We start from the raw sequence: 21,800 nt of genomic DNA, 5'->3' as shown, positions 1-21,800 counted from the left end.
CTGACCGCTCTCTGTGTGCTCACGCTCTAAGTGAATCCTGAAAAATACTAGTAAATTCACCTTGTTCTTCTCGCGTTGTGTTGATTGGGTGCACCCAATACTTCATTTTCTTTTTAGAAGCTGCTAAGCTCCATAAGAGCAATAATTCTTCATCGGATGATGAATTTTCTAGTGACATGTTGCATATGAAAAGACCCAAACGAAACTAGAACGCGAGAATTTGAACGCCGCTTGTGTGCTTTGGAACTCTTGAGCGGTCAACGGTCACTAGAACGCAGAACTCTGACCGCTCTCTGTGTGCTCCCGCTCTGAGTCTTTTTTGCCGCCTGGTAACAGATTGATGCATTTTTCAACTGGTAAATATTATGATTTGGAAAAAGGGGGTCATCAAATTTGCAGGCGTTTACTTCAAGTTATTGACACAGTGGGTGGCAACAACTTAATCTAGTTGTATGATATGATGTTCGATACACTACTTGTTAACTCGTCAGGCTAATTTGTTCGGTTTCGGGAACAGGCCGGTATTACATTAACCCATAGAGTCCATTTTTTCGCTTTTAGGAAAAGCTCATATGGTCTCATAGAAATAGTCGTGTCTTCCTTGCCGCTATACTAAAAGGTTTTAGAAAGAAAAAACACTAAGCTTTATATTTAAATACAGAAGAAAGCGCAGAGTAATTATAATGTACACTTCTATAAAATCATAGTTTTAATTTATTTTTTTCTAAAAAAACGAGGAAACATTCATGTTGATTGTTATAAATTCTTTTAAAAAAACTTTTTGTTATTGTTATCAGTAGTTTTAATTCAGTTTTTAGGCGAAAAAACGTAAAGTGTGCTATTTAAAAAAATATATGTATATATTTCAAAACATTTTCAAAAATTATATATGCCAATAATAAAATTCGAAAGCGTATTTAATGGCCTTTTCAAAAGAGTTTTTAGTTTTCGGAAATGTTCAGAAATATCCCATTAACTTGGATTTTATTCAGAAGCGGAAATACACACAATTTCTTCAACATTCTGAAGGTATCTTCAAAAAATATAAAGGTCAGTATGCCAGAGGCCTGAAAGGTTAGTTATAAATATAAGTACTAAAATATTATTTGTTAAATTCTATGTTCCACTAAAAAAAATTTTTATTTAGTTTGTTAGATATTATGAATTAAATTATTATGTCTTAAGACCACGAAAGTCCTACTATTCCATATTACTGTTGTCATCTTCATTGGTATAAAAGTTTATAAAAATAAATGTGCTGAGACTTTTTAAAAATTAAATCAGTAAACCAAGTTTTTTCTTTCAAAACCATCAGGAACGTCTTCAGTAAAAGAGAATTAATCGAGATCTACGTGGCTCTTTTCCAATCATCGTTAGAGTATGGTATTATCGGATGGGGTTGTTCAAGTGAAATCACAAATTGAAACCCAAAAAGCCATAATGAAAATTATTCTGAAAGTCCCTTTAAGAACTAGCCCTGATGAAATCTTAAACAAACTTAACTTCATGTTACTTAAACAACTCTATTCCAAAACAACACTCCTTTACATTAATTATATTTATATTTAAACACAACAAATAACCACTCATACATATATTAGATACACAAAATCTCAGGGTCAAAAACATATCCTACATATCTCGGGAGATCAGGCTCTGAATTCTCGAAGAAGTCATTCCACTCGAACAATGAGTGGTTCGACCCACTCGTTGTTCGAGTGGAACGACTTTTGATAAGAATTTTGAGCAATGTATGTACTTTTGACGGCGATTGCGAGCGGCCTGGATTGGAGAATTGATACCCAGAAATAGAAAATATACCGACATAAATACAGACTAAAACCGAAATCACCATTTTGTTTATTATTATTAAAAAAGCACTACATAATGTATGTAGAATTACTTCATTTAATAAAGCTACAAATAAGCTAGTAAATTTTAATAACATATTATCTATGTGAAATCTTCAGCACGGAAAACCTCAGTGAAGATATCATTATCACTTAAAGGAACATATTAAAACATTTATTTTTATTATTATCTTACACTTTAATCAAACACATTGGAGGGGGACCATCACATGCGTCAAGAGAAGTATATCGTTATTTAAAACTAACTACTTTTATGATCGTGACGCTACTGATCATAATACACATCAATATGGCCAGCTCATCTCATTTTACAAATACTTATAATTCGCTATCAATTTATTTCACAGCTTAATACAATTATAACTTAATATTTATTATAACTCGTCGAAAACTAAGAAAGGTGTTTACCATTTTCTTCTTTTGTCATCAGTCTGTAAGTAAATCCTCGATACATTTCTACTAGGTGCTTTAGATTTACCTGCACTCCTGCTTAGAATGCGATGCGCGCCGGGCACGCGACGGACACGAGACAAGCACGTGACGTCTCTTGGCATTGTCTATTTATACTCCTCTTGTGCCGGAAACCGACCCCATCTTCCTTTCAAGTCATCAAATAGGATGACGATATCTTACCTAGGGACAGTTGTAATATTCACCGTTATATCCTACTCGTACTTACATCTCTAGTAATTTAAGGAATTATAACATAATATTCTCATATACAAAGATTAGTACAAAAACAACAATTTGATTGGATGGGTAAGTATATTGGCCGATTTCACCAATAAAAACTAAGCCCAGTAAAATAATAATGCTCTGCGGAAGAATGAGCATTCCATATCACCAACATTTGTCATTTCAGCATCGCTTATCATCAAAATTCTCCTTACAAATATTGCTCTTTATAAAAATTATCAAAAAACAGATTGTTTTATGTAGAACAAAAACTTTATAATTATCCATCAAAATCCACAAGATAGGTTATGTGCTATTTATTTCAAGAACGAATTGTAATTTTTACGTGAACAATAAAATTATTTTAATTACTCAATGAAACAGTATTTTTTTTTAATTTTAAAGTTTTATTTGTTTAATGTATTTTTTCTTAGCAGATTTATGATACAATCCTGCAATACGGCAATAAGAAATCAAAAACTACTAAACAAAGTTGCAGTTCAATAAATATTTTGATGTTTCAGGGTATTATTGAAAGCATCGAGATAATTTTTTGTTCATTTGGTTACAGCTGCTGAATTCACATATCTACTTGATTTTTACTAATATCAAGTTTAGGAACAAATCAATTCTGATTTACTTTTGAATTTTGGATGAACAGCCAAACAATTCAGTCTTGGCACATACTCCTTGCTTCACAATCATATATCGTTTCTAACATATTCTTCTGTTATTCCGACTCTAGATATGGCCCAACTCAAGTATCTAGTTCACTTGATCGTGCTATATCTTCCTCGCGTGTCCTCGTTTTCTTCAACCATTCACATTCATATATTTTCTTTACACTCCTTTCTTCGTTCATTCGCTCTACATGCCCAAAACATCTGAGCACGCATTTCTTAATCGTACTCATTACGCTTACATCAGCATTGCTTTCTTTGCGAATCTCCACATTTCTAGTACATGGTTTTTCAGTGATCTTATTTCTTCAGCATCCAGTCTATTTTCATCCTTTCTCTGCTAGATCCACGCCTCACTGCCAACAATCAGAGTAGGTACCAGCACACTATTGTGGACTGCTAACTTCACTTCTTTATACAGTTTTCTCAGTTGAAATAATTCAAAAAAAAAATTTGAATTGACAAAAATTAGGCAAATACTTTGTTAAATGTGAAAACAGCTCGATGTTTAGTTCAATGCACGTTATTTGATTACTCTTTCTTTAATACTTTGTTAGCAAAGTAAGATTGGAATTATTAGGAAATATTTCAGATTAATACATCGTTAAATTCATTATTGATGCCTCTACAGCTTTCAGGTTATGAGCGGAACGTGCCCTGCATACATGCAGATATAAGTCCCCTTTAATATCTTGAATGTTTAAGGGTTTATGATCCGTATTAACAGCCCTTCATTAAACTACCTCAAACACGCCGCTTCGGAATATTCTACGATAGTATTGGACTGCTACAGAGCTAGTCGCCATATTAAATGGAAGCCATTAGGGTGAATTATAATTTAAAACATGACCAAGTTATAAACATGTAAAAATGATGTGTGGTTTGTATAAAGACTCAAAAGTTTAAAATTTTTGGATAAATTTAAGTAACGAAAATTTAAAAATGTATATAGTTGAATTATAGGAAACTTGACTGTAATGACTTCCCTCATGGTCGAGGAGTAAAACTCTCGATTTAAAGATCCGGATGTCGCGAATTCAAATCCCGGCGCCGCGCCCGCAAGTAATTTTTTTCTTTTAATTAATATATATTGTTTTACAGTTAATAACCAATATATAGGTAGAATATTTAAGGCACGTTCCAAAGTGGAATATATTTTCAGTAAGGCCCTGGCAAAAGACTACAATTAGAAATAGAAATGTTGCTTGAAATGGCTTTAGCCAAGTTTGTTGACAATAGTCGAGTTTTTCCCCACCCATCTCTTTCTCCTCCATACAACCTTCAGCTTCACAACATATTGGGGATGCAAAAGTCTCACTATCTTCAGACGGTTAGGCAGTGAGATGTTGTCACGCGCAATTAGGGTATATTTTGATGCTCAATAAGCTTGAGTGAAATGGAGATGGGAAAGAGGAAGCACGCATCGTTTGGATTCTGAAAAGTGGTATTTCCTTTCACCAGGGCGATACTGAGAGTAGGTTTGATCATTCTGAAACAAATATAGAAAACTAGTGTAGTAACTAACCCTGCAATGCATAGATATTGCTATTGTCTGTCTGTCTTTCTCGACTGCATTCGACTTCTTCCTCCATTCAATTGTAAACCACAGTGTTACTGTTAAAAAACTATATGACGTCGACTCCCAAGATATTCAATACACTCAATATAGATACCAGAAAATACGAAACTGATCATCCTTACATAAAAAATGTTCAGAATTAGCTATTGGTAAAGGGAAGGTACTATTTCAAAGAATGTCTCAATTCATTAAATCAAATTAACTACTCTTTCATTCCATTCTATTAATTTGTTTTCTTTTTCTTTCATCTCTTTTTTTCTCTCTTATCCCTGTACATCTTAACATTGTAATCTAAAACATTAATTGTAATCATTTAATTTTTTATGAATAAAGAAACAAAAAAAAACTTTTCTTATGACTCCCTATCCCATTCCAGTGCGTTAAGTATTCTTCGGGTGTCCCCGACTTCTTCTACAATTCAAACCACTATCTAAAAACTCCCGGCACTAATAAGAACACACTTTTGAAATCACACAGCTTTATTACTTGACCACTTTTTTAGTTTTGCGCTCACAAACAGACTCAGGCTGATTTTTTATATATTAAGATATTATTTTTTGTATTTATTCTTAAATATATTTGTATTGCAAAGGTATAGTATATTATCCTCCACGCTCGGAGTTCACCTGTGTTGTGGGGGACTTTTTCAATTGTAAAGTTAAATAATACTAAAACAATACAGTGGAGTTAGTTACACAGAGTAACAATAAAAATTAAAATGTAAAATCAATTTTTCCATAGTTATAACAAAAAAAGTGAAATATAAAAATTTAAATATTAAAAAGATTGTAGCCAGTTCCATATGTGTTTTTTGTATTCTGTAAGATTAGATTTTTAGTATTGTGTTGGAAGTGAATTGTATAGTTTTATAGCCTAGAATTTGAAGTTTTTTTGTCCAAAGGATGTGTTGGTTTTTGGTTTTAGTAGTTGGTGTGCATGTCTTGTTCTAGTATTGCGAGAAATTTGTGAAGTTTTAAATGTGTTTAGGTTCTTGTAAAGGAAAGTAAGTATTTGTTTTGAATCTTCAACACTGGGAATTTTTTGAATATGGTTGAAGTGAGTGTTAGTATAGGTACTTTAAGTATTACTTTTATTAAGGTTTTCTGAGCTTTGCACAGTGTGTATATGTATTTTTACTGGCATAGCCCCAGGCAATAATGCCGTATTAAAATTTTCAACTACTTTGTTCCGACCGATATTTTGATGTTGCTTGCATCAGATAAACCATATTAAAAAAAAGTCTTTTCAGAGATCTTACGTATTGTATGGTTGTATCAAAAACCATCTGGTGCCAGTTTTATCCAGTAATTCTGAAATTTAATTCTCGTTATTTTTTTAAATTATCGAATAATTGTTGTTTATTAGATAAAACGAAACGTGAAAATAAAACAGTGCAAGTACCAACATAATGATAATAAGATATTATGAGTGAATGGTTTGTTCATTCGTAATCTAATATCCACTCAGAGCAAATAACGCCGCAATAATGGTATTCATGGCGGGGCCGTCGCGTCAATTTACGACTCAATAACTTTTTCGAAGCTTAAAGCTCATTATGATATTCGTGTTTGAACGATTTGTCATTTGTTCTTTCTTTGAAACACTCGGTATGAATAGATTATGTCAACTTAAACATGATTCTTTATGATCTTTTCTAGGATTAAAATAAAGAAGAAATATTTATTATTATAATGAAAATCGTATTTCTGTACGATTACAACAAAATCGTGAAATGTGACAACATATGATTTCCACTCCGAATATCATTTTTAAGATCCTAAGTGCTTTCTTATTATTTTCCTTCTTGTAGTGCTCTTTCCTATTGACAATCACCAGCACAATACTACGTTATGATTTCTAGGAAGATATGTAGTATTATTTTTTTTATGATAAACTAATGTTTATAAGATAAGGTTTTTATGCATAGAACAAAGGATAATAAATTATTATAAGCAATAATTAGTCATATGCAATATTGGACATCAGAAGGCGCGGGTACAATTCCCTTCGGCGGCATTTATTTTTACTCGGGAGATATGTTGTAGTAAAGCTGCCTTCCGCACCGCAATAAATCTGCGGCGAGTAATTTTCTAATATCCAAGAAATCTAAATTACTACCTTAATTCGTGGCGAAAATAAGATCAAAAAGTGAACCCTTTTTCTCTGTATTAATATTGATGAACGTTTAACCATTAATTTGCCAAAAATGGACGACTTTTTCTGCTTCCCTTATCTAGTAAGATTATAAAAATGTAGCCTCTGTTTGGGTTGCACGGTCCGATTGAACTAAATTATCTTATTTAATCATTGAAGACAATATTAGCGATTCTCAAATGAAAATTTCAAACAAAAAATATACGGTAGCATGTAGAAATTGAACCCAGGACCTGAGCCTTGCCGAGGAGCTGCTCTACCACTGAGCTAATCCGATTAAAATTTCAATTTGAGGCTTTACTAATGAAGTTTTTTCAAAAATAAGAGTAAATTTTCTCACATGAAAGTCGACACGAAATGTTTAACTTTACTAAATATGAAAATTCGTTAAATTGTGTGCCTTGAATCAAGAAAATAGTATTCAACTCTATCCACTCCTACCAAATCATATAAAGCCGTACACGCACGGCTGCATCGAACAAACTAAGTCTTTGACATTGTTTTCGCCGCTAATTGTGGCCCGAGTAGTAATTATATTTGTAATATGGGAGCCGGCAATGCGCGCATGCGTTGGAACTTTGTAAAAGGCCCGCTCCAAGCTCAGTCTCCGTCAAACTGCCGACCAGGCCGGCGTTTCCTACCAACTCCGATGCTTGCGTGCAAAGCGCCCGCGACCCTCACGTGAAAGCTCACTAACTTTCCTCCACGAAAACAGACGATTTTTCAATGTCAAACTTTTATTACTCTTCGTGAGTGGATCATTTCTGATTATTGTAATAATTTTTGATCCGATATTCTTGTAATATTTTTTTTTCAGTGTTTTTTAAAATTACTATTTCGATTGGATTTTCGCGCTGAAGTTTTTCGAGTGATATTGTGATACTGTTTGTGACAACTTTCAATTAAGATTTTAACTAGATTGTGTGGTAGTATTTCACTCTAATAAAACATACGTTAATACACTTTTAATAGAAGTTACAAAAAAAAAAATTTGCGGTAATATAAAAATTCTTAAATTTGTAAAATTAGAAACTAGATTAACATAAATTTAATATTAACCTAAAAATTTATGCTTTGTGTATTCAATTATAAATATTAATTTTAGTAAAAACCCAATATATTCTCGTTTTTACAGCAAATAAAAGTGCAACGATAAGTTAGTGTAAAGTGAATCGAAATTCAAAATTTCAGACTTCTTAGGTAAGAATAGTTTTATTTTATTTTTATATTTTGAATATACCACTCATACTCCTATTGTGAATATACTCATCACATTCCTACTGTGATCATACTCCTTAAAACGACTACTAATGTCACTTTATTCATTTATCGATTTATGTTTGTATATCTTGAATAATTGAATATATCTGCAAAATAAGCTAGTCTTTTAAGAATATGTAAAATATATTATGTCAATGAGGCAAGGAGTATGGGCTAAGCCTTAGTTATTTCTGCCTACCCCTGCGGAAAACGGTGTGATGGTTATTTAGTTAATGTCATACGTTGGGTTGATTTAGGTCATATGGTTAGAAAAGATATTGAAATAACATATTTTTAAGCTTAATGAATTCATAAATACTTATGTGAATTGTAGTGATATCTATTAATTTTTTTACTTTTATGTTCAATTAATATCACATACAAGTGTTGATACATTTCGTATAAAAGTTCTTACAGTATTATAAAATGGTTTTTATAAAAAATCAATACTTGAACAAACTTTTAATCTACTAAAACTATAAAAAATTACATTTTGAACCAAAGTAGGACTATTTCTAATATCTGGGTCAGGTGAAAAAATAATGAATCTACAATTTTTTTTAAAGATTTATTTTGTTTTCTTGTTATCAAATTGGAATTGTTTAGGAACGGAATGACGGAATTTGCTTTTTAATATTTCCGTATCTAAACAATACTAAGATATTTACTATATTTAACAATATATTTGGCTTAAAATATATGTATAATGGAATGCTGATAATCTGTCGTATACATGATATTAAAAGATTTTGGTTTCACTTGGTAACTGCAAGGATAGGTACAGCTATAATTTAATGATTTGTTATGAAAACACTTAAAAAGAGTTGTAAGTAATTTTATCGTAAGATAAAAATTTACATGCTAGAAAACTCGTGAAAATTCTCAAAAAATTTGTGACTGAATCCTAAATATTTCAATTCGCCCAGAAAGAAAATGGCAATGGAAAGGGCACATCACTTATGAGATGAGAATTAGAGATGGACGACTGATGGCTAAATAATTTATTTCAGTGACTTCTTAATTACTGTTTCTTTATCATTGTACGACAGAGATTAATCATCCATGTACAGTAAACGTTTTCTTATTTTAACATTGTTAAAATTTGGGAAAATTGATATAAAAAAGTAAAGAGTAATTTAATAGATGTATCTACTGTTTTAGAAATTAAATTCATTAGTACCATTCCTCTTGTCATATAATGCTGTGTTAGAACATCGGTTCTGTGGTTGTGTGGTATCTTGAACAGGCCATCAACTTAAGGCGGCTCTGAAATCTCAACTCGATAAGATTAGTCCGAGACACTTGAAAGCATGAAATCAGCTTATGAGGTTTTCACCTAGGAACGTATTCACACTGGTTTTCTATGAAACAGGAACGTTATTGAATGAAGTAGAAAGAACTTACGAAATGTAATCTCTCGTCCGAAGCCAGTGGGACTATAGCATGCTCAAATGGGATACGTTATGAGGCCGAAGTGAGGAAGGTGGAGAAGCAGATTAGGAAGATAAGGTTGAGAAGTGCCTGGCTGTTCAAATCTGGTCGTCAAACAGTCTTTGTCATTTCGAGCATGGATTCTGGATGGTGGCCCTACACCGGGGCGATTCTGGGAGTAACTAACACCCAACAAATATTGACTGCCTCTGGGGTTCAAATCCCGGGAGTTCAAGCATTTTTTTAAAATTATTAATTTGTGTTATTAAAAATATTATATAACATATTTACGGTACATCTTAGAGTGGAAGGTAGGTACTTTCATTATATTCCTGGTGAAAGATCACTATTTAGAGTAGAAACGTTACGAGGTGGTAAATTAGCCAAATATTATTTAGCTTTATCCGTGCATGTGCTTCAGATTTGAATAGCTAGGTTCTTCCCCACTGTCCTCTAGCACAGCTTCTTCCTCTCACTTTTACCTTCAGCCTCTCAAAATACCCCAATTAGGGACGACATAGTTTTACTGGCTCCAGACGGTTGGGAGCAGTTGGGACAACCGAATCCATAAAAACCACAGAATTTTATAAATTCAGTTTAATTAATTAATTCTTACGTTCCAAATTATACAATTCTCTACCTGTTACTTGGAAAACAGAAATTGCGAGGGTTTTTCATAAACTTGTAAGGTATTTTTTAAAACAGTAAATATTTTATATAATTAATTTAGTAGTAATATTATTGAATTAACTATCGCTAATTGTAATATTTTTGTCTTAGGTCCCTTTTTCTATACTTAATTGTCATACCATATTGAAGAAACCATTGGTTTGAAACATGTTGATATTTTTTTAATTAAATAGTGGTGTAAGCAAAGTTAGTTATTTTATTTTATTAAAATGACGCCAGGAAGTGATTTAGCTATTATTGATGTTGCTGGAACATATATGATGGTGGAAAAAACTATTTTCTAATATTTAAAACCCTTTTGCATGGACAGAGAGAGGCACTCCAGAAGATAGGTGCAAACTTGAGTGGCAATAGGCCGACGTGAGACATGCCTTCTGCGCACGACCCAACTGAGAGACAGCCTGCATTCTCACTGCATCGTAAACTCGGTGATGTGTGAATGCGGTGCGTTGCAGATCACCGAACACGTGTTCAAAAAATGCACGTTGCATTAATTTCCCCGGTGGGATTTATGAGGTCCACGTCCACAGGGCGACGCCTGAGGCCTTAGACTGGCTCACTGACCCCCACCATGAAGAAGAAAATTAAAAAAAAAACATATCCACCCTCGTCGACGTAATTGCTTACCACTTTTTACCTGAATAATTTATCTCCAAATTAGCTTTTAGCTTCCTAAATAGAGCAACGATCTAGCATCAAATCGAATTATATAGAAATGCTCGAGTCGTACCTATTCTGGGAATAGATTTGCCGGATTTAGATTACTTTATACTGTCACCTATTGAACACAAAGCCGCTCTTTGTGGACGAGAATTGAATAATTGATTTGGTGTCCATCATATGTTGGGTCTGTAGTGTTGTTGGTTAATTAAATTCCTTGGGTTGGCTGCCTGCTTGTTTGATGAAAGTTTAATGTTTTTAATTGACCCCTTGGATGTTACTTTATGGGTACATAATCTGTATCTGCCTGCAAGTTACCTACAAGTTGATCAAACGAACCAAATACTTGAGTCGGGCCATGTCAATGTCAGAACAACAGAAGAGTATATGTGAGACGATGTATTAATGTGAATGAGGCAAGAAGTGTGTGTCAAGACCAATTTATTTAGTGTTCCGTCTTCTCTGCCTACCACTGCGGAGAACAAGCACGATGGTTGGTAAATTAGTTGTTAGTTTGTGTTTGAGCTTGGTTCTTGTAGCGAGCTCAAGAAAATATTGAATGTTAGCAATTCAATGCTATTTAAGAGCTAAATTAACTTAATTACCATGTACAGGAAAAAGGATACCAGGAAATAAAAATTAGGAAGTACCTGGCTGTTCAGATTTGGTCAATAAGTACGGTCAGTGACATTTCAACAGGCTAAATTAGGTACAATCGGACAGCACGTCTGGCTTATATGAAGCCCTCCCGCCTGAACTGGTCACTTAACATCACATTGAGTAGGTACTAGTATGTCAATAGAAGGCTTGTTGGGAAGATAGTTTCCGTTGAAGTGAACTAGACAATACCACCCCAAATATGTAGAGAGTGATTGAAATGGAGTGGGTAAAAGGGGAAGAGGAAATATGGTAGTAGGTACCTCCAATACATGGCTATTCAGGTATTTCGACCTTAGAGCTAAAGGAATGTCTGTTCAAAATTTCACATCTGAATGGTGATCAGCCAATTTAATTTGAAAATTTGACAATAGGCTATTGAAATTCCAGGCTTAACCACTTTCCGTCCAAGATTTTAAATCTGTCTGAAAACGGTTTTTGAGCAAGAAATTACGTATCACGATCATATTTTTTGGTCTCCATCAATACGATTGGTTTTCCATACTTGCCCAGTAAATAGTAACACATAGCTTACATTCAATATGGGTCACATTGGAATTGGGCAAGAGGCATGAAAAGGTCAGGACAGATTGAAGGTTTCCGTGATTCTGCGGTTATATAGGTGATTTGGGTCCAGAGTTAGATTCATATCAAAGTCAATTAGAACTCTAATGTTTGTGCGTAAACATCCCTTTTGGGCGTGTGTGTGTGTATGTGTGTGCGTAGTTCACTGTGAAGGAAGGAAGGATCCACATTAATTTAAATTTTTTTTTCGTTGTAAAAAAACGTTTACACTCTATTTTCGCTGAATTGAAAACTTTTTTTCTATTAGAAAAAAGAAAGTATTGATCAGAGGATGAATTCGAATGTCAAACAAATTGTGTGTGTATCCCCGACAACTTCTTCAATCCAACTGTTCATCATTATGTTCTCCTAACACCATTTTCTCCATTCATCAACTCCATATTTCCAAATACGCTCGGTATCTCTTTCTTAATCTTGGTCTTATTCTTTTTAGATTTGTAATAAAAACAAGTCTCCTATTTTTTTGTGAAAATGTATAAATTTTATAAAGGCAGTAACACAAACTTACATTAGAAATTATTTAAAAGAATGACGAACTTGTGAGCTTTCAAAAAGAATTTGGGAAATATACGATTCATTACAATTCATAATTCAAATGGCAGAGCTGAGGTATCGCCGCGCATGTACCTTGATGTCACAAGCTTTTTGGCTGGCCGAGTGTATCAACATTTTGACTTGTATCTTTGACAGTTTTCAATATTTTCCAAAATTTAAAAAATGAATCTAATAGGTACTACATGTGTGGAAAACAAGAAATTTAATAGTATTCGTAGAAGACGACCTCACTGTGCTGTTAGTTTGCGACTTGGAAGAAAGAAGAAGTAATGTAGACGGTCTCCGTAGTCGAGGGGTAAATCTCTCGACTACGAATCCAAAGGACACGGGTTCATTTCCCGGCATACGCAACTAAATTTCATATTATTAATTTCTTTTGTTTCACAATCAATAGTTAATTAAAAATAATAAGTATTATATTTGCGGCACGTACCAAAGTGGACAAACAAGACACTATCAGTATATCGCACTTGAGAAATACTAGAATTGAAAATCTGCTTGAAATGGTCCTTGCCGTGTTTGGTCTGATCTTAATAGCCAGGTACGTTTCCATCTTCCTCTTTCCCATCTATTTCTTCTTCCCGTTACCTTCAGCCTCAGAACATAAGCCAATTGAGAATGACAAAGTCCCAGACGGTTGGGAGGAGTTGGACATCTTGTGCGGTATTCACATTAAAAAATATTTTAATTTGAATCATTTGGAGACTATCGTTTTATTTTACAAATCAATATAATTATCTTTGTACGACTACCACGATTCAGGGATGAGCCTAGTCCTGGTATGGTAGGGGAGAAAAAAAATAGTGATATAAAGAAAATATATACACAAAAAAGTCATAAAAAAGGAAGAATCAAAATGCTATTGTGTATTTCCTTTTCAGTGGAATAAGGTCTACTATTTTAAATCACCAATTTTACAAAGATTAACCATAACATTTCTGATTCAAGCTTCTTATAATAATAATTAATGAAATCTATTACATTCATTAGAGCATGCAATAATGATATAACTTATAGATACATAAGCCGTCAAAACACTGACACATCACGGAATGTGGTCGACAGAAATACAGTCGGTGACTGCACAAGACAGAATAGGATATTTTCACAAAATTTTTATAATTCTCGAAAAAAAATATGACAATGAAGGTATTATTTTTTTACTGACGGATAAATTTTCCACAACGATTTAAAATGTGCCATTTTCGATTTGCCGCCTAAACAACACGTTAGCAATATGTATGCGTAAGCCACATAAACCGCCTAACCAACATGTAAGCGTAATGAGTAAGATCGAGAAAGTGACGTTTAGATGGTTTGTGCATGTAGAGCGAATGAGCCCAGAAAAGAGTGTAAAGAGAATATACGATGCAAATGTGAATGGTAGCAGAAGTTGAGGACGCCCGAGGAAGACATGGCACGACCAAGTGAATCAGATACTTGAGTCGGGCCATGTCAAGAGTCAGAATAATAAAAGAGTCGATGTATGAATGTGAATGAGGCAAGGAGTTTGTGCCAAGACCGAGTTGTTTGGCGGTCCTTCCCCTCTGCCTACCCCGCGAAACGGCGTAATGGTTAGTTAGTTAGTTGGTTACAACACAGTAGTTTTTATTGGCAAAATCGGCGTCGTTGGCGTCGCGCCGCGCCGGGCAACGCTGGTGGCAGACGTCTTACTAGACATTTGCGATTTCTATGTCATAATCACGTTGTAGGCCGTTTTGGAATGTGCGGTTTTAGTAATCAACAATTATTAATAAAAAAAATTAAATTACATATTTTTAGTAGAATAATCATAAACAGAAAAAATAAATTTTACACACATTTTTAACGGTATTCCTAGTTGTGAAAAGTGCATATATTTTTCAATGTTTACTTTGAAAGCTCATAAGTCATGTTTGGAGATATCGAACTAATTTTAATGACGTTTTTAACTCTACATTTAGATGCAATACATTTTGAGCAAAATAAATATTAGTGGCTAAACTCAATAAGGTTTTAAAGGTAAATAAATGTTTAATTAAAAATAATAAGTTCTTATTTCTTAAAAAAATAGACGGTTCCCTCTCATTCGTTAGCGTTATGTGCATATTCGCCCTAAGAGGCAATTCTGATTTATTTTTGAGTGAGACGGAAGGGAAGTTTGGACATTAATAATTCATAGGTCCGTATCGGAACAACTTCCAGCTAGTGACTGGTGGGCTAGTGGCTAGTGGCTAGTGTCTAGTGGCTAGTGGCTAGTGTCTGGTGTCTCCAGTCTCCGTGTCTGCTGCAGTTTGCAGTGGCTCTTGTATTGAAGAGACGGTGATATTTTTACAGTAAATATCACAGGAAAATTTCACTCGCTGGAAGTTTGAAATGAATAAATTAAAGTTGAATAAAATATTTATTTAGAATTCATTCTAAATAAAATATTTATTTAGAATGCAAAATTTTACATGTCAGAAATATTTTTTATCCATTGTTTGAATTATTCTTGATTTTATGAAGGAATAAAGAACTTGTACAAATAACAAATAATATACCAAATTAATACTGCGTTTGGTTAAAGAAATTACTAAAACCTTTCCAATGACGGCCTCCATGGTCGAGGGGTAAAGCTCTCGACTAGCAAGCAGGAGGTCGAGGTTCAAATTCCAGCTTAAGCAAGTAAATTTTCTGTGATTAATTAGTGTATTTCACAATGAACTCATTTGAAATAATATACAGTAGAAGTAATAGTTCCAGAGTGAAGGATATTCTCAGTGTTGTCCTGGTGTAAGACCAATATTCAGAATTGAAACATTGCTTGAAATGGCTTTGGCGTGTTAGGTAACCAGATATGAATAGCCAGGTACTTCCCAACCTTCCCCTTTCCTTCTCCACTACCTCCTACCTCACAACATACCTCAGTTGGGTATGCCATAGTCTCATTGGCTCCAGACGGAAGAGAGCAGTTGATACTTTTTTTAAAAAAAATTTTTAATATTTTTTTTATATATTCAATAATATTGTTATTGGGTTTATAAAAACAGTTTATTTTTAAACAAGTTCTGCTGTGTAAGTAAGTTACACAGCAGAACTTGTTTAAAAATAAACTGTATTCAAAAATAACAATATTATTGAATATATAAAAAATAAAAATTAAAATGGAGTTCTACAAATTAAACTTAATAACAATAAAAAAAATAGCAGTTGATACTCTTGTGGGGTTTCACATAAATAAATTCAACAATTTCAGAAAACGTCATATTGTTCGTACGCTATGCTGGGGATATCCAAGTTATCTTCATAAAAAACAATGAAAATATAAAATTGTTTGAACTGGACATAACATTCAAGTCGGCACTCATTCCGCTACGCTGCTCCGTCCATGCAGACCATTATAATGTAATGAGATGTTGATATTGCTGATATCCCATTAGAAAACCATAAAGCACTACTCTGAATAATAAATTATTCAGCATTGCTAACAGTGGCAGCTTTATATGGAAATAAATTGCTTTGCTTTGTAATTTGTTCCCCAGTCTTAAGGTCCATTATAAGTTGCATTTGAGCCATAATCGTTCATACTTACGTATACACGTACTCCGTAGAATAATAATACGCCTGCAGCAGATGTTTAAAAGCTTATTCCGAAGGAAAACAGCCGCACCCAATTTTAATAACACGGACCTTGTTCTTTGTTTTCTGAAACTCAACTAAATCCTTGCTTTTTTTTTTTTTTAGTTCATATTTTTAAATTTCATTATCAATGTTTTTTACTCGGTTTTGTGTTTGATAAAAAACCTAGTTAGTCATTTGAAAACATCTTTGCAGAAAATTGTAGTTAGGTAAATTTAAGAGATGTTAACTATATTAAAACATTTTTTTAATGATAAACTAATGTTTATATGACAAGTTTTTTATGCATAGCACAAAAGATAACAAATTACTATAATGAAAAATACTAGTACATATTGAATTATTTCGCGCGTTTGGAATAAGCTGACGTAGCTTAGTGGTTAGAGCAGCTGACCGGCAGTTGGAAGACCGAGGATTCAATATATGGAATGATGCATAATATGGATCCTTCATTATTTGCCATAATGAGCACGGAGGTGTGTTTACTGTCGTCCATTATATCAACAACACAAAGTACGTTAAATGTAATTCATACAGTCGTTATATTATTAGCAATGCCTCAATGAGCATTATAACAATTGACACCAGAGTAGAGAGACCTGGTAATTTATTTATAAATTCTTTTTCCCCCACTTCCTTAATTTCCTAATTAAGTTTTTCGAGCTCCTAAAAAACTAATGTCGCAGCTACAAGAATATGACGTCACGCTCCCCGAACTTAAATAAAGAACCAAACTCAAACACAAATAAACTAACTACTAACAAAAACAGTCAATAAATAGTTAAAAATCTTCGCCAAAAAGACCTGTTGTCATTTTGTACTCCTCGAAAAGCTGAGACAGCAGACGATCGGCTGCCACTGACTCAGCACATTCAACACGCCAACCTAAGATATTCATTAACTTATACGTAACTTACTGGCCGATATACATTATGCCAAGTACCTATAAACGCAATATATTGAACGAAAAAAGTACATTTTCATATGTAAACTTATACCTGCACACAGCACTTTGCGATAAGTTGTAGTTCTGGTACCCGACAAAGACTATAAGAAATTTGCTGTCTTAGCCGGACTACTGCAATAGGTTGTACATGGGTTTAACTTATGTGCAATTGAACATTGCATACTGCAAGGTGTTTATATAAGGAGCCCGACTAAAGCACGGTTCTACTAGATTATCAAAGATTATCTACTCTCGTTCGTGATTGCCTTTACTGGCTTTGAGTCACCAAATATGGCATTAAATGGCAAACGGCTGGACAGCGTCTTCTTCGGTCGCTGCTTATCTAAGAACAAGGTGTGATTTGCCAAGACTGATGATTTAAAGTGGTTTCACCTTCTCTTAAGAACGTTGCAAAATAATGACCTTCCTTTCTTTTTAGGGACAACGTTTATCGTGTTGATTCCACACAGCTGGAATTAATAGATATGGTGTGTAAAATAACTGTTAATAATAGTAAGTTAAAAATAATGTGAATTTATAGTTAGGTAGGTTATTCATTATTAAACTGACCAATTACTGACCGGTTTCGCTCGGCTTAAGCTCTACAAAGGCTAAGCGGTTGGTCAAAATTTAAATAAATTTTGGGATTAAAACAAAGTGTTTTAAAATGTAATAAAACGTCAAACTACAAAGTGATAGAATTCTACGAAAACAGAATACAAATAAATATATGTTCAGCTACAGAGTTTGACACAAAAATATGCCGGGCAATGGTTTATTAATAGTCTTAGTACTCGATCTCCATTATGCTTAACATGATAAATCCTGTTATATGCATCAATGCTATTAAGAATATGTAAACATATTGGCAAGCGCAGAACAATATTTTGGTTTTTCTGCACCAAAAGACTAAACAAAAGAACGAAGTAACATTGTTAATGCCAATTTTTTTTTCATTTTTGAAATTATAACTGCTAACACTGTAATCCTTTAGTAATGTTTGTGTACAAAATACCGTATTAATTATTCTGCGATACAAAACCGTGGGCCTATGCCAAAAGGAAAATAAACTTTACAAATGGGAAAGAAAATGACAGAATTTGTTGAAAGAAATTGTAGCGACCTTCTATTTATTCAAATTCTAGTCGGAGGAAATAAATATTTTTGTTTTTTACATAAATGACGAGAAAGAAAATTCTTTTCCGTTATTCACGTGCGTAACATGCATTCAAACTTCCACATGACATTTCACAAGTCACAAGCCACAAGCCACAAGTCACAATTCCTCTATGGTTTACATGGCAAGTTCTCTAAGTAATTGCTCCAGTAATAACAGTGATTATTAACAAAATAAAATAATCTAACCTTACTTAATTACAACTGTGAATAAAGTGATTATAAAACTGTGTTAAGTGTTATAATTTTACACGTTTATACGTCCGTAAACTGCAAAAACAAGAACAAATAGTTACAGACTTGACAGCTGCAAGCAACTATTACAACAATAATATTTCCAATATCAGAAGTAACTGAAATAAACATTTAATATGCCTCTTTTCGACAAAACTCACTGTGCTCAGTGCAAAAAGGCAACAAACATTGAAAAAGACATACGTTGTGCAAAATGTAGTATGTATTTTCACACTACATGTAGCGGCCTAACTCGCGCCGAATTACAGTCATTCACGGCGAAGTCGGCTCATACTCTTTCGTTCATATGCGACTTCTGTGTCACGCCAAAAGCTGCCTCTCCTCAGGATGAAAAATTAATAGAGAAGCTGAGCGCCGAAGTGAAAAAACTACTTAAGTGTGAATTGACTGATATAAGCAAAGCAATCGATTTTTTCTCTAAAAAAATTGATGATTATGAGGAAGAAAAGAAAAAAATTTACCAAAAAATAAAAGAAGTACAAAATGAAAACAAAACTTTAAAACAAATGGTCAACAAAATTCAACAAAATGCTCTTGAGACGTCTATAGAAATCCAAGGACTGGAATTAAAAGAAAATGAAAATCCTAACATTCCGGTGGAACTCATACTGAAGAAATTAGAGTGCGATGATCTACTTCTGCACAACAACATTGAAAACTGCTACTCAACAAAAAAATCAATCACATTGAAATTAAGAACAAAAGAAGCTAAAAACAGAATACTTTCCCAAAAAAAGAAAGTTGGGTATTTTACTGCAAAGGATATGAAATACTCTTCTTCTGAAACAAAGATTTACATAAATGAGAAACTTACGCCCGCCAACAACCAACTTCTTTGGCTAGCAAGATCTACAAAATCTATGGGTTACAAATTTGCTTGGACAAAAAACGGAAATGTATTACTACGAAAAAACCAGGATTCACCAATAATCTTCGTGAAGGACGCGAATGATATTCCACTGCAATAATTCGGACCCCATATAAAAAAAGACAAAATTAAATAAAAACTTCACACAAAATGGCGTACGCAGACAATATTGTTCCTAAAACCCAAGAATGCGATAACTTCATTGAAATAAATGCAATTTTCGAAGATACTAACTTCAACATGCTGAACATGAATATAAGAAGTATCCGGAAACACTATGACGAATTCTGTATCCTTTTAAATTCTCTATCTTTCCAGCTAGATATAATAATACTTACTGAAACCCAAATGCGAGAATGTGTCCCTTTCAGCTTACCTAACTTTAATACCTTGTCAATACCCTCTAGACATACCTCGCATGATAGCCTTACTTTATTTTATAATACTCTATCTTTATCCAACATAAATGTAAATATACTAAAATTCAATTACTCTAATGCTGTCCGTGTAACATTTACTTTAAGGGGAAAAAAATATTCAGTATTGGCTATATATCGATCTCCCTCTTTATCCACAAATCTATTCATTCTCGAAATTGAATCATTCATAAATGAAGTTAATGTGAACCAATTCGATTTTTCCTTCATTGTAGGAGATATCAACATAAACATACAAAACGCAATATTAAATCCAACTGCAAATGAATACTTGAACTTACTGTATACCAAAGGTTATCTATCTTACGTGAACAGTACCACTAGGCCTAATCATCCAAATGATTCATGTTTAGATCACATATTCCTCAAATCAAATAAAAGTTACCCACATAGATCTGCTACCTTCAAAATTGACATAACAGACCACTATCCGACCTTCTATGGTCATTGTACTGAAAAATTACCTAACTACACAGATCACATTAACGGTCAGCAAATCAAAACCAAAATTAATTACATATCTCTAGACATCTCACTAACAGCCGAAACATGGGTCTCAGTGCTTTCTAATGATGACACAAATATATCTCTCAATAACTTTTATGATATAATCCAAAACCATATTGAAAAATGTTATGAACCATTAGCAGCACCAAAAAGTAAACACAGACACATAAAACCATGGATTACACGTGGATTAATAATCTCAATTCAGCATAGAAATAAACTGTTCAAATCTTATAAAACTCATGAAAAGCATTGCCTATCCACAAATGAAGCACAAAATTACAACAAACGTAACCATTATATTATATATAGAAATTATCTAAATACTCTTATAAAAAAATGCAAACACCAGTATTACTCTGAACAACTACAAAAAGCACATAACGACTCACGAAAAACATGGAACATCATAAATGAGATCTCAAACAGGAATCAAAAAGAACACAAAATTCCTCAAAAAATTATAACTGAAAATAATATAATCTTTGATAATCCTAAAGATATTGCAACCAATTTCAACCACTTTTTTACAAACATCGCCTCTACCCTAATTGACAATAATCCTTCTCTTAGCTTGCACTCTGAGCATGTACCCCCAGACTTTCTGAAGACTAAAAATTCTACCTTCGAACTATCCGAATTTCCCGAAATAACTGAACTCGAAATCACAAACCACATTGACAATCTAAACGCTAGGTCTGCAAATGGCCCAGACAACTTAAGTAACACTACAATTAAATCTATAAAAAAACATATAATCAAACCACTACACCATATATTTAACGCATGCATCAGAGATAGTATTTTTCCGAATAAATTCAAACTAGCTAACATCATCCCAATACACAAATCAGGACCTAGATGTAAAACAGACAACTACAGACCAATCACATTAACTTCCCAATTGTCTAAGATATTAGAAAAATGCATTAAAAAACGTATCGTCGATTTTCTAGAATCAAACTCACTCCTTTCACCTAACCAATATGGCTTTAGAACTAAACTAGGTACTGATGATGCTATATTTAATTTAACAAAAAACATTTATTCTAACCTGGACTCAAACATCAAAACTTTAACCATTTTTTTAGATTTAAAGAAAGCCTTTGACACAGTCAACCATAGAACTCTCTTAAAGAAAATATCCAACATTGGAATTAAACACAAATGTCTCATGCTGTTACAAAATTATATATTGAATCGCCAACAATGCA

The 21,800-nt window shown here is 33.3% G+C and overlaps 1 protein-coding gene across 1 annotated transcript in view; it reads left to right on the top strand.

Moving 5' to 3' along the window:
* Positions 1-7,579: 7,579 nt before the first annotated feature.
* The window catches only part of LOC149422819 (uncharacterized), a 770,637-nt gene continuing 756,416 nt past the window's right edge, over positions 7,580-21,800 (top strand). The window contains exons 1-2 of the mRNA XM_089632301.1: positions 7,580-7,687; positions 7,777-8,159. The gene's annotated coding sequence lies outside the window, so the exon portion shown is untranslated. The remainder of the gene's footprint in view (positions 7,688-7,776; positions 8,160-21,800) is intronic.

This window comes from Hesperophylax consimilis, chromosome 6 (assembly GCF_061612785.1).
Source record: "Hesperophylax consimilis isolate HC1 chromosome 6, BYU_Hcon_1.0, whole genome shotgun sequence".
NCBI classification, from domain to species: Eukaryota; Metazoa; Arthropoda; class Insecta; order Trichoptera; family Limnephilidae; genus Hesperophylax; species Hesperophylax consimilis.
This window is presented reverse-complemented; position numbering and strand designations above follow the sequence as displayed.